Source organism: Cyprinus carpio, chromosome B12, assembly GCF_018340385.1.
Source record: "Cyprinus carpio isolate SPL01 chromosome B12, ASM1834038v1, whole genome shotgun sequence".
NCBI lineage: Eukaryota > Metazoa > Chordata > Actinopteri > Cypriniformes > Cyprinidae > Cyprinus > Cyprinus carpio.
The window spans coordinates 7,090,164-7,105,558 of NC_056608.1; the positions used below are offsets into that span (position 1 = coordinate 7,090,164).

Sequence of the window (15,395 nt, forward strand, 5' to 3'; positions counted from 1 at the left end):
GCTCGAAGATCTCACCTTTGGATAAGATTGTTGATTTTATACTCTAAAAATGTAAGTATCTCTACTCAAAAATTAACATTACCCCATAATGAATTGCATCTTTTGCTCACCCCAACACTTACATGCAATAATAATGATAAATGCCAACCAATAATTATATACATTTTTTTCCTTAAAATTACATTTTAGTAAAAGAAGCTAAATGTATTTTCTGTCGTGACATAGCTATACATGAATATACACTAATGCAGTTGATGTGAATACATCAGTTTTCAGTCAAGCAATTAATACATGAATAGATCAAATATTTATATTTTATTTACTGACAACAAGAAACATGTCTAAGTGATTAAAAGAATGTATAAATGTTAGCATCACAATAAATACAGACATGTACAAGTCAACAACACATGAAACAAAGCTTCTTTCAAACTAACTGTTCTAACAATCATGTATTTACAGACGGTGAACCCCCACATCTTACTATCATCTCAACACAGCTGAGACAGTTCTGCTGCTGCGCTGTGCTTCAGAATCTCACTCTTCTCAACGGGGATGTCGTTGAGCAACAGGATGAGGAAGACCTTGATGACGGCTCTCTGAACCACACAACCTTGAAACGAGCAGAAGAACACATGCGGGACAATCTGACTGCTGCTGTGTCTGCTCCAAACAATCGTGTGCTGCTCTCCATGAGCACCACTACCTGTAAAACATTTACACAGAGTTTACAAGTACATGCATTGATTTATTACTTTTGTAGTGTGCTAAACCACTGAACTGGTTCAAAACTGTGCTTGAGCACGGCTCTTTTCTCCAGCTTGATCAGAGGATTGTAGGCCTCTGTAATAAGAGCACTGTCAATCACTTCAGATAAAAGCTCCATCACATTTTTTGATGATGCTTTTGAAGCTTCTGAAAGTCAGCCTTCGTCTTATAAACAGAAACCAGCAGAACAAACTTTACCAAAATCAAATCCTCAGTGTCTTTTGGTGTTTTCTCTAGATGCTCTCGCTGCTCTGGGGTCGCTGATGATGAAGAGACCACAGCAGCATCTGGTCCTGATGAGACAGTAAGAGCTGCAGTGATGGAGCGTCTCATCCGTGTCTCTGGACCATTTCCGGATGCTGCAGTGGACTTCTCCATCCTCAGTGCACACACCAGTCTGCAGACATTTTCATAACCTACAGAAATACACACACACAATACAAAAAGTCATTACTTTATTCTTTTGTTTCAGGTTTTTCCTTTTTTTCCCTTTCCTTGCAGGGTCCTGCTCCACCACAAAAGATCTGCAGCAAATGCACAGAAAACAACAATAAGAAAAGTGCTGTAATAACTGTTTGAAATTACACTAATTAAAATGTTTTATTTATTTTTGTAGTGTACTTACACAAATCCTTTGATGGCAGCATTCCTTCATCAGTCACTCTACAGCAGACAAACATAATCTGTTCCTGTAACATCCGGACAAGAGTCAAGTCTCCTCTGTGATTTATCTGTGATATACTGCATCTGCATGTTGAGTTAGTAACTGATGTAACTCGCTTTTTATCCAACACAAATGTTCCTAAAATTATCAATATTGCAAATGGACAAATAAAATAGATAACTAGTGTTTAGTTACTGTATGTAGATTTGTTTGTTCACATGACTTACACTCATCTAAAGCAGTGTTGACAGTGAATTCTACATTATAGCACACACACATCACTCAGATGCCTATTTCATGTCTGTTAAATGTGCTTATCTGCAATACTTATTAAAGACTATCCTGTCAGATGATAAATAGACAATTAGTAATAGTCTTTAAGATGTATATATGGTTTATGTAAATCCACTTTAAAAGAAGTGTACTTAATGGAGCTACTGTTAGTTATTCATTATAAAACGTTTTTTTTACAGCACAATCACAAATATGCTATATTATGTAAGTAACAAACAGGGTTTAGATTAAGCCAGGATCAGGCCATAGCTCAATTAGTCTTGTCTGTGAACCCGGAGGATAGCGTCTTTACACCTTTTGCTTATATGTTGCTGACTTTACACCTTTTTTTTAATAGATTATTAACTCCAAAATCAATAACACTGTATGAAAATAACTTGTACTCTTAAATTTAAATAATTATTTCGTGAAAAAATATATTCTCACCATTGTAACTCATTGTAACTTCTTTCCAGTTTAACGGCGGTTGGCATCCAGCTTATTGGTGCAATACCGCCTTCTTCTGTCCCGGAGTGTGGATCAGATAATAGGTTTTCCTACTAAAGGTACGCATCACTCACATTGTCCCCTACCATTAATATCTACACACACCTTATGCATCAAATCCTGCCTAAAAACCCCTGCTTTCCTTAAAAAACGTAATCAATATTCTACTCTGTGCCCTACTGAAAGCAGCCAACAAGTTATCATTTTGACATCTCGCGTGATTCTGTGAGATTTCGACAACTTCAAGTTACGCCTCCTACTTCAAGTTACGCCTCTTTCAAGTTACGCCCCTGTCTTGCAGTCTGCAGACGTACACGCTTGGAGATTTCGGGTCCGTGTACTTTTGCGTCCATTCGTTTTTCGTTTTTTAACCATGCCAGAAAAAAACAAAAAATGGATGGTTATTGTATTTTTAAATGCTATGCTGAAAACCAAAATTGAAATTAGAACTGTACACACAAAATGCTGCCCGAAAAAGTAAAATATTGACTTCTTTTCAGATTTTTGTTAATGATTTTTTGCACTTTTAAAAAACATTTGAAAAATGCACAAATTAATATAGAAACATTTCGATTTTAACAAGTTTTCTTTGGCCAAATTTAGTGATGCTTCTCCCGCACATTCAGAACTAGAGCCGTCTTTGGAACAATGCAGAGACTTAATACAAATATTATTTTTTTAAAATGGACATTGCAGAATCCTGGGAAATCTATCATCATGAAATTATATATTGGGATACAATTTTGTCATAACTTTGTGTGCTATATGGGTACGTTATTGGAGAGGACCATGCATGGTCGCTCAATGCACGTATAGACTACACATGCCTTATACATTTTGACATATTTTGCACTGTTCACTGATAGTGGCATTCGCATAATGCCGCGTTTAGGCTACAGGGCTAGACTCATTCTTCCCACTGGTCACTCTTTTGCGACTTTCTCAGTTGGTCGCACAAGCACATCAATTGCAGTGTTTTTTTTTTTGTTTGTTTGTTTGTTTGTTTGTTTTTTGCTTCAAAATGACATTAGTAGACCAGACCGTTAGTAGACCAGCTGTAGTAGACCAGCGAAGCTCAACAAACAATGTAAACCTTTTGTGTTTTCAGTGTTTCTTTTAAACAAAAATTCTCATCAGCCCCTTCACCAGCTGATGAGGTGCAGCTTTTGCAAGCTGGCTTAGGAAAATGGAATCTTACTATGCCTGATGACTTGACACATTCAGAGGTGATGTATATTTATACATCATTCTTTATTAAACGGCTATGCCTTCCTAAGTTATCAACAACTAAAAACCTTTATTATAATTATTTTCTAATCTTGAGTTAAATGTGGATTTTAGGTCTCTAGCTTGTTCAGTGATGCATACTCAAAAATGAAGTCAGCATCTGGAGGCTGGCTTCTCTACAAAGCAACTGGTATGATCTGCACACTAACACAACAGGAACTAGTTTTACATTATCACACAGTGCAGATAGTTTTGTGAATGTTATTTCATTTGTTTATATACATTTCAATAGATTGGCATTGACAGTATTTTTTTCTGTTTTAAACATAATGAAAAGATAATTTGCAGAGCTAAGATTGTATGACAGTCTTTAATTTTTTCGTTTGTTTTATTTTTAGTTTATTTTAATCTGTTAGTTTTTGTAAAGTACTTTTGTAAACACTCTCAGAAGGCACTATATTAACAAAGTTGCACTTACAATTACAGCTATAGTTTTAATGGAATTGGATGGCATTTTAATTTCATAATAGTTCTATTTTTATGTATTCAGGTGGACAGGGAAGAAGACGGTTAATCTAGTTCCTCCGGAGTCTGAAGAATACTGTGGCAGCACAATTAGAAGTGCAACTGGAGGGGGAGGGGGAGGGGGGGCAGTGTTGTATATTGTTCCTTTACAACATGAGTTTGACCTGTCACCTCTACCATATGATGCCCAGGAGTTCTCTCAGATGCCTAAAGCTGAATGTAAGAAATGCTTCAAATCTATGCCACTACAGATTCTTGCTCTGCACATAAAGGAATGCAACACTGTTGAATATGAGACACTTTCAGACACAGAACCAGAGGTAAGATAAATTGTTTTAATAAACCTCATGAGTATTAAATGTTTTGTCTATTTCTAGCTGACAAATCTACTTCCCGATTTACCTCCTGTTACTGAAGAAAAGGAAATTACCTTGTTGCTTGGGCTGACATTATTCTGACTTCTTTTAATGTGTATTTTACATCATTACTTGCTTTTAAGCCAATAGAGACAAAGTTTCCTGTTTGTCTGCAAAGTTTTCCTGTGATGGAATTGGAGCTCCATGCAAGTTTTTTTTTTTTTGGCGATTTAGGCAATGGTAATACTATAAACAGAATCAACAATGTAATTTTTGTGGTTCATTATGTGACGTTTGCCTAAGTCTTGTTAATTAAAGATTCTGAACATTGCATTTCAAAGTTATATTTACATGGCAGCTGACATTTTGTGCAAATGAGTTACTTATTGATGCACTAAAGCAAATAATTTTTGTTTTACATAACTATTATGTTTTACATTTTCTCTTTAGTCCAGTTGGCCTTCTAAGCCCTGATATAATGGAGCCACAAAAAGAAGAAATGTCAAGGTATATTAATTAAGAAAAGTATCAGCAATATTGTAAAGCATAACTGGTATATCATAATGCTGTCTAAAAAACTCCATTTTAATCATAATTTGACAGTGAGGAGGATGTACTGCGATGGCTAGCTGCTCAAGTTGACACCTCCAAAGAATTCAGTATCTGTGTGTCTAGAATGAACCTCTTAGAAAGAGGTATGTCACACTGGAAGCGACAAAAGCTCAGCTCCCCAATCAACACTTTAAAGGTGGGAGAGGCTGGAGTTGACACAGGTGCTCTGCCTAAAGAATTCTTGACAGGTGAGTATTTTTGCATCTGATACTCTTGACCACAAAAACTTTGCAATGCTAAATAATTTGTTCTGGTCAGATTGTTTCCTGTCTCAATATTGGAATGTTGCAGAATAATTTTTTTTTGTTGTTTGTTGGTTTTTTTTTTTACTACAGAAATGATTAGAGACCCGGCTCTTTGAAGGAGAGGATGGTAAAGGAAGAATGCCCAAGTACTCATTAAATTACCTTGACAATGGCCTTTTTTTGTAAGTGTCATTAAAAAATTTATGTCATTAAAGAAATAGTTCATCGAACATGGTTTAGATTAGACTGAGTATATACATGAGAAGTCTGTAAAAACTGAAAATTAAGTAGACTTTTTTTCTGTAGAAAACAATTAAAGGTATCTATCTCAGCTGTTGTCTGTAAAATTAAAGTCCATGAAAAGATTCATACCTTTTGAAATCCAAAAACAAGAACAGAAGTTTGTTTGTTTGTTTGGCAAATAATCCAATTAAGAGCAAATGCCTTTTGACCATTAGTTTCAAAAATATTTGTTGACTATAGAAGTTGTATTTCACGATTTTTTCTGTCATTGTTATATAGAGTTGCTGGGGAAATCTTTGCCGTAAGTCTCACGCAAGGTGGTTCAGCTCCACGATTTCTAAAGGAGTGGTGTTACAATTACCTCTTAAAAGGAAACCTTGAAAACATTACAATGGATAATGTTAATGGCATTGAATTTTCACCACTGATTAAAATATTATATCTGAAAACAATTTCTGTGGTTTATTTCTATTGACATGTACCTTTTATGAATGTTTAAAAAAAAATTTCAATTCTTTCTAGATCTAGGAGACTTCAGACCTGTCGAATTACAGTAAACAAATTACGAGCTGTGGCTACACTGGCCCTAAAAATGACCAAAACAAGGATAATAGAGGTATCACTATGCATTCCTGAAATCTGTTTTCCAAACAATGTAAGTAATAATAATTAGATTGTAAAACAATGTTTGTTTCTGTTCTATAAAGGGCAGTTGCAAAGCATGCCACTGCTTGACGAACTCTTATGCTTCAGCAGCTCCGTGAGGGCATTCTACTTTACCGTCTAGTGGACATCATGGAGAAGAACAAAGAAGTTTGCCATGCCCTCTTTGTTTTTGAAGGTGGCAATGATCAGGTGAGGTGCATAGCTTCAGTAAAAAATGTTAGAGCAGTGGTTCTCAACTCAAGTCCTGGGGACCCACTGCTCAGGGCTGCGTTTCCCAAAAGCATTGTAAGCCTAAGTTGATGGTAGAACCATTGTCACCAGTGGAGCTATGATAAAGGATTGATAAGGGAAGTCATGGCCTAGTGGTTAGAGAGTTTGACTCCTAACCCAAGCGTTGTGGGTTCAAGTCTCGGGCCGGCAATACCACGACTGAGGTGCCCTTGAGCAAGGCACAGAACCCCAAACTGCTCCCCGGGCACCGTAGCATAAATGACTGCCCACTGCTCCGGGTGTGTGTGTTCACTGCTGTGTGTGTGCTCTTTGGATGGGTTAAATGCAGAGCACGAATTCTGAGTATGGGTCACCATACTTGGCTATATGTCACATCACTTTCATTTTAAACTTAAGTCCAAAATGTTAAAAAAGGCAGATGCCTTTTTTTAGATACTTTAAATACATAATGTATGTTTACTGCCCTAGATGGAGATCCTGAGGATACGGAGGCACTTTCTGTGTCAAAAGTAATGCAGTGACTGTCTGGTCATGCACACAGGCATCTGCTTCTTTCAGAGAGACAAGCTTCTAAAAATCACTGTTCTATTTGACCATACATGCATGGAACGAATGCCAGACCACAGATTTGCTACCCTGTTGTCAGTGCATGCACCAAAGCAGTCACATTTCCCACTGCACATTTAACAAGTTTAAATGAATTGAAAGAGAACATGAAAATTGCAGTGAAACAGAGAGCTTACTTTTATTGGGTTTAGAACAGATTTGTTAATACACTGCTATGTCCTTTTAATTGTTTAATTTGACCTTTTTTTAAAAAGAGAGAGACTACACTTTATCATTTGTTATTTTATTTTCAAAAGAGTGGCTTACAAGGTTTTAAATTTGCACAAAATTGTTATGAAGTTAGTTTCACCAAAACGTTGTTACATGTGATGTTCTTGTGAATTAAATTTCTGATGGAACTACATGTGCTTTTGTAAGTTTTTTTCTTTTTTAATGTTAGAAGTCAAATGTTATTAAATAAAGCACAATCTTTGGATAATATCAAGTGACTGGACATAGAGCTCTCGGTCTTTCAGTGATGATGTCAGGGGATCAATTAATCCCTGCAGTATAGCAAGGCTCTGTTCAGATAAAGGGCATTGGATCTCTGGCACCACCACACCATCTTCTAGGGGAGTATCAGAAGTTTGCTGTTGACACAGTTGCTCTATTATCTGCAAAACCAAAGAAACATTAAGTAGGTCAAAATGTCAACTGTTTTGAAATACTTTCAATGATTGCATTCATGTTATAAACTCATGTAATTTTGCCCAAGTTCAAATCTTGTATTATGATAAGTTTTAATTTATACAAATCACAAGTGGTCAAGTAAAGCACATTTACAAAGGGGTCTGCTAGCATGCTCCTGAAGACTATGTAACAGAGTTAGTTGTAACAAAGACATTAAGCAAAATGTGAAAAACAATAAATATTGCATATGTTAAATATTATGCCAAATACCTTTAGATCCACACAAAAAAAAATAATTCACAGATTTTTAATGAAATAAGGGTGAGAAAATTAAGAATTTTATAGATTATATATAGATGGCATTATACGTTTAAAGAATACCTATACATCTGGCTCAACTACTGGTGTCTGCAACATTCCGATGCACCAAAGCTGATTTGGTGAAAGATTTCCTTCGGTTCTGATAGGATGGTTGTTCCAGCGCCTGATGAAGCACTTCAGGTCAGATTTCAGCCATGGAAGAATTGTGTAGTGCACACAAAAGAGGCGTAGTTCATTTGATAGATCAAGCACTCCATCTTCTACCATTGCATGCAGGATTTCATAGTATTTTGAAGTCACAGCTGACCAAACATCACACCACAGAAGCTCAATTCTTAAAAAAAAAAAAAAACAACAACAAAAAAAGACTTTTGTTCAGTATGCTTACAAAACAACAAACAGACTGTATTGTAATGCCACACATTAACATACCTAATAACAATGTCATCAAGTCAGGCATGTCATTGTTTGTGCCCCACCAGAAACAATATTCAATTCAAGTTTATTTGTATAGAGCTTTTTACGATACAAATCATTGCAAAGCAACTTTGCAGAAAATTAAAAATCAATAAAAGACGTAAACAAACAGACAATTAACACTATTAACAGCAATTATGCAATCAAACTTATAGCAAAATGTGGTAGTTCTGTATGTAGTCTCTGGGTTAGTATCATATGAGGTCCTCTGAGGGGTTGGCATCATCTCTTCTTGGGTGTTCTGGATCCAGACTGGAGCTTGTGTAAATCCTAGTTACCAAAACAGAGAAACAAATAGAGACATAATTAGCGTAGCTGCTGTTCCAGCCAAGTAAAATTAATTAGTTTAACCCAAGCTAAAGAATAATAATAATGTGCATTTGATCAGATATAACTGCAGTCCAAAATTATGAGGATGCATTATTTGAATGCTTGGCGAAAGAGGTGTGTTTTTAATCTAGATTTAAACAGAGAGAGTGTGTCTGAACCCCGAACATTATCAGGAAGGCTATTCCAGAGTTTGGGAGCCAAATGCGAAAAAGCTCTACCTCCTTTAGTGGACTTTGCTATCCTAGGTACTATCAAAAGTCCAGTGTTTTGTGACCTTAGGGAGCTGAAATGTCAAAATGTAAAAAATATATATATATAAAATAAAATAATAAAATAAATAAAACACGTTTATTCTGTGGTCCCTAAAAAAACAAACAATTCGACAAGTTTTTTTCTTGTAGGAGCCAATGGCTCCTTACTTGACTTTTTTGTCTGAAACCCTGCCCTAGCAACCATATACAAGACTGTGACGTTGTGACGGTTAGTTCAGGCCGCTCTCAGTTAAATCTAGAGCTCTTACACACACAAACACACACACACACACACACTCACTATTTGATTATTTTCTAGCATTTTAAATACAGTTGCTCCTTTTACCTTAAGGAAGGTTAAGGAAAACAATCTGACCCGTGGTATAATGGAACACTTAAGGAAAACAATCTTAACACAGTGCACCCTGAGAAACTTGCACCCTAAAGAGCAGCCTGGAAAATGGAGTGCAGCTGGAGGAAAACAAAACTAGAGGTAATTCGTATTGCTTGGAGGGAAAGTAACCTATCCTACAGAAAAGCATTAAAAACTGCTAGATCTGATTACTTTTCGTCTCTTTTAGAAGCAAACAAACATAATCCCAGGTATTTATTCAATACAGTGGCTAAATTAACGAAAAATAAAGCATCAACAAGTGTTATAAATATATATATATATATATATATATATTGGTGTGTGGAGATTCTAAGAAATCCACATGGTGATAGAGATTCTGAGAAGAAGTCTATGTATTTAAATTAAACCCAAGTGTTGTTGAGAGATTCTGAGAAGTCACATACTCAGAATGTGTTCTATTCATAATGATAAGTTTCATTTTCAAAAGTTAAAAAATTATATTTCATGTCTCATATATATATATTAATAGGTTTCATTTTTTATATTCAAAAAGGTTTTTGGTAAACTTTATGGTATATTTCATATGTAATTTCACAGTATTTCTAACTGTGTAGTCAGCTGAGTCTGTTTTGCATATGAAGTTGAACTGTATGTATTTTTCTTTTTTATCAATATTTCTTAGAATTATCAGTATGATACTTTGACTCTAAAAGAGGAAGAAGTCCAAAATCGAGACATTGACTAGACTATTTTTAAAGGTCAGGTGTTGTTAGTGATAGCCAGATGACGACTTATGTCTAGAACAACAGTATATGAGATAGACTCTGCAAAATAGAATAGGGTTTTGACTTTCTGAGACTCTGGTCTCTCTATCTTTTCAGCTCACTTCCTCTTCTTTGGCTTCACTCGACAACTCTTAGACTCAGACTTAGAACTCTTACAGGTTTTTATTCAAATTCAGATACCTTGAAATTCAGATACTTTGATACTCTGATACTTTAATATTTTAATATTAATATTTTGGTACTTTTGATTCGAACAGAATAATTGTTTATGTTTTAATTACAATTGTATTAATGTTTTGATTAATACTGGTTGGGTTCAATCCATCATAAATTGATTGTTATTAAAAATGTACTAACATTGGATTTACATTTTTCTATATTTGAAGGTTGTTATTATTATTATCCAGAACGTTATTTCCAAGTTATGATTTGTGGTTTCTGTTCTCTATATTCTTTTTAATAAATTTTACATATTATTACACCTTGACCGTCTGAATTGGATTAAATTTTGCATCAGTTAATGGAGGCACCGCTGGGATATAAATCGATCCTTGAAGTATATTTGATGCATCGCAAGGAAAGATAAAGAGAGGTGAGTTACTCATCTAATTCTCTTTATGGGCTTCTGTTGTGCAAACCTGCCGAGTCTAAGAGCTATATCTGCGGACCCATTTCGTTCATTTTTTCTTGACTGCAGCAAGAGAACGAATTTGGGGCGGTACGGTGGTTTTAACCGTGTGTGAGGAATGAGCGCGCGCTCTGTGTTTGAGAACGGCGATTTGCGGCATTAAATGTGTTGTTCACTGAAGGGGTTTACCGACAGTGTAGATAATTCTGCGTAGCAAGTACACTTTGCGGGGTTTACCGGAGGTGTATTGCGGGCGCTTTCAGGGTTTACTGAAGCGCAACAGTTTTTTTTGAGACACGCGCTGTCAGGGATTACTGCAGCGTGCTGGTCAGATCTGTATGTCGATTCTCTGTTTTGATATAGGCTCTGGGATGGACTCGGCAGTCTTGACACTGGCAGAATTCCACCTTGCGACTAAATTCTAAATCCATATATTTTGACGATTGTTTGAATGTGGCAGAATACCACATTGTGACTGGCTTTCAATTTTGTATAATTGTTATAACTGTCAGACGGCTGATCAAATTAAACAAATTAAGAGTAAAGAGAACACCAAATTTAACAAATTAATTAAGTGAATTTAATTAAGTGTATTTAATTGAGTGTATCTGAATTGAATAAAAATTTTTCTTTGTTGGGGGTGTCAACACACAAAGTAATGGCTCATGTGTATGTAAAAGGAGCTCTTAACGAAACTATCACTGCCCAAGTAGCGATGTTAGGCATCGGAAATAAAGAAAAGATTAAACAGAAAATGGCTAAAGATGAATTTAAAGAAATATGGGGTGCATAGGCAGTGTGAATGGGGGTGATGAAGGAAGATAATAAGATAATGATCCTAAGAAACAAAAGAAATATGCACAAGTTTTGTGTTGTTTGAGGATTGTGCAAGCAAAAGGTATTTTAACATATCGCAATGGAAGAATAGTTTATGTGGATAAACTGGCACAAGCCACTAGAGATGCTATGCAAGATATGTGAGATTTATTAGACATTGTAACTAAGAAACCAAGAGCAGATACAAGGAGAGTTCCTAAAATTGATGATATTTATAGCTGGCATGAATATGCTTCAAAACTGAAAGCAGCGATTACCAAGGCAGAGAGACATGTGACGAATGTTTCTGAAAACGGTAGTATACAGGTTGCAGCTATTTCTCCTGGGCACCTGGAGGAAACTGAGGATGAGTGGGGCGAGTATGTGAAACTGCGTCCAAAACTACCCCGCTATAGTGAAATTGATCAGGAATCGACAGCGGCTGGTCAAGTGGGGGTTTATCGATCTATGGGTGTGCGAGATTTGACTAGTATTGTAAATATACTGCCACTCATGAAATCTAACAGTACCAATTCTGAATTTTGGGATCGTTTGTGGGTAATGGCAAGAGCCAACCGCCTAGCAGTAAAAGATAAAAGATCCGTATTCAATTTGGGAGCAAGTCTGCCCGTCTACATACACGGGACAGATCATCTCACCCCTTCTTTACAGCCACCAGCGAATGAAGATGATTACGCAACTCAGTACAGAGTGCTGCGTACTGAAGTACAGCGTGCAGTTGGAAATGGAATTCAAACTTTCACTAATGTGACAATGATTAGGCAGGGTCCTAATGAACCATTTGTTGATTACACTGAGCGATTCACAAAGGCACTGAAAGAATTTGTGGCCGCACGATGGGGGCCTGACTTAGATTCTCCAATCATGCTCCATACTGCGCAGTTAAATATGAATGCTAAATTTACACAGTTGTTTCATTCTTCTCTGTCAACAATTATTGACTGGTCTTCTTTTGTTGCATGGGTGACACGGGCTCAAGACATCGTGGAACAACAAAAGAAGGGACTAGTTGCTGCAGTTGGTCAGACCTCTGCTCCAGCATTTCGCTGTTATCATTGCCAGAGCTATGGTCACTACGCAAACAGGTGCCCTGATCGAAATTTAGAGCAAAATTTCAGAAAGCCTAGTTCCTCTTTTCAACAACAGCAGACACCAAAACCACTTCCTCGAGATTGTGCTAAAAATAAACCTGGTGCAGAGAAGCAGGGTGCTGACCTGGAAGCAGGTTGAAAAACTGACAAGAGCTTTTGAGAATACAAACTGACAGATAGTGGCCTCCATTTTATATGAACACGAAGACCCTCGTCCATTTTTACATGCTAACCTAAGAGGCCAGGATAGCTACATTCTTGTGGGCCCTCGGGTCTGCATCTCAGTAACTGTTATTAATTTGCCTTTAACAAACAAACAAATGCATCTTCAAGGTATATCTGGTCACAGTCTTTTCACACAGTCTCTATTGATTCCTCCAATAATATATCCATTTGAACAGCCTTTTTGTGTGCAATTCTGGGTTGGACAAAGCCAAGTTGGCATGGTAATGGGAATGTATATTGAGTAAATTGGAAGCAGATGTGAAGTTTTTTTGCTGACTAGGGGTCAATTAATTAGTCAGTATTTACCAATTCCCATACCAGTGTTTAATAAAACTGGAATTCCTTAATTAAGCCTTGGAGCTATCACAGCTAATGAAAAGGAGTCTACTGATTCCTCAATGATACAATATTTTTCTGAGAAATTTCCAAAATTGTGGTCAACTTCTAAACTTGATGTTGGTCTTTGCAGGATTAAACCTTTGAATGTTTCAGATCCTATACATCCTCCAGTATTCCAGTATCCTCTTCGGAGAGAAGCAGAGAGAGCTGCACAGGAAATTGTGAACCAGCTTCAGGAATCAGGGATATTGGTAAGGTGTACTTCCTCAATGAACTTACCTATGCAGCCTGTGAAAAAAAAAAAAAAAAAAAAAAAAAAGCCAGATGGTAGCTATAGGTTAACTATAGACTACACCGCATTGAATGCTGTGACTCCTAAAAATAGGTTATATTTTGATTATACGTCATTGATTGTTAATGACATTTCTCCAAACCATCGCTATTTTAGTGCAGTAGACATAACCAATGGTTTTTGGTTTTGTCCTATCAGAGAAGAAGATCAATACAGATTTGCCTTTCAATATTGTGACAACATTCTTCTCGCATCTCAAGATAAAGCACAACACTTGAGTGTACTCACTCGGTTGTTGAAAATACTCCAAGAGGCGGGTTTCCTCTTGAACAAACGAAAGGTCCAATTGTTTCAATCGGAAGTTACATTTTTAGGTTAAAGTATAGGTCGTGAGGGAAAGAGACCTCTTCCAGGCCGGGTCATAGCCATTACTCAATTAAATAAGCCAACCACAGTTACTGGTTTAAGATAATTAATGGGGCTATTTAACTATTTAATTTTAATCGGATGTATATCCCAGATATTTTTCTGATTTGGCTAAACCTCTAACAGAGGCTCTTAAAGGAGGCCTTCCGGGTGCTTCCCCTTTGGAGTGGACAGCAGACATGGCTGAGTCCTTTACTCTCCTCAAATCCACATTACTCTCCTCTCCCGCGTTATATCAGCCCGACATGACAAAGACATTCCATGTATGGACACATGTTGGGCCAAGTACTTATAACTGTGTGCTGGGACAATGTAAAGGTGACAAAAGTTATGGCATAGTTGGGTATTATTCAACTTTGATTCCTTCTTCCCATGAATGGACAGATGCCGTGTTTGATGGCCTTGGACTGTGCTGGGTGGGCGTTGAAGGTCACTGAGGCCATCGTCTGTTTACAATCAGATGATCCTTCACTCTCCACATCGTTTTCTACGCATGCTCGCAGAGACAAAAATAAAGTTGATTTCAAATCAACGACATGCAAAATGGGAAACTGTTCTCATGAACCCTCAGCTCACTGTTGTTGCAGACAACCGGACAAATTCTGCCTCCCTAATGGAGAATGAGGGGAGTGCACATGACTGCGCCGAGGTAATTATCTGTGACAGGGGACATTTTGTCAGAGATGAACCGTTTTCAGATTCTCTGGACATGTTCGTGGATGACAGCAGTTTCTACGAGGGTGACACGTGCTATACGGGCTGGGCGGTAGTAGAGGGGAAGACGGGCGAGGTCTTGGCTGAGGGGTCGCTTCGGGGAGGAAGTGCTCAGATAGCTGAATTGCATGCTTTAAAAGCTGCCTTAAATCTGCTTCTTAAACTAACTGCAGGTGAAAATAGCTCCACTAATGTAAATATTTTCACTGATAGTGCATACAGCTATCATGTAGTGCAGAGTTATGGCCCTGTTTGGAAACGTCGTGGTTATTTGACCACAGCGGGTATTCCAATATGTCATCAAACCGTGATTAAAGAAATTCTTGACACATGTGAGAAAATTCCACCAAACAGTGTCGCGCTATGTAAAGTCACAGGTCACAGTACATTCAATGATTGGTTGGCGAAAGGAAACTCTCTAGCTGATAAGGCTGCGAGAGAGAAGCTGCAAAGGGTGTGGCACTTGAGGAAGTAGCTGTTTATTTTCCCTGTTCATCCTGATTGCATGGGTTCAGAAAACTTTATCTAAATTGTACACGACTGAGGATCGTGAAATGTGTCAAAAATTTGGAGCTACCTTAACTAAAGAAGGGGTTTATGCCCTGAATGACAAAGTCATTCCGCCTAGCGGATATCAAACTGAACTAATTGATTTGTACCACAGCATTGCACACCAAGGGGTTTAGAAAAGACATGCTATGCTACAACAAACATGGTTTTGGCCAGAGATGTTGCAAACTGTGAAGGATAGACTGTCCAGATGTATCCACT

The 15,395-nt window shown here is 37.2% G+C and overlaps 1 long non-coding RNA gene across 1 annotated transcript; it reads right to left on the reverse strand.

The window, feature by feature from the left end:
- Positions 1 to 473: 473 nt before the first annotated feature.
- LOC122139168 lies at positions 474 to 2,531 on the reverse strand. The gene is made up of 3 exons (XR_006156038.1): positions 2,153 to 2,531; positions 1,394 to 1,457; positions 474 to 1,292 (listed from the first exon to the last, which is right to left on the reverse strand). It is a non-coding gene; the product is annotated as an uncharacterized LOC122139168 (long non-coding RNA).
- Between the last annotated feature and the right edge of the window lie 12,864 nt (positions 2,532 to 15,395).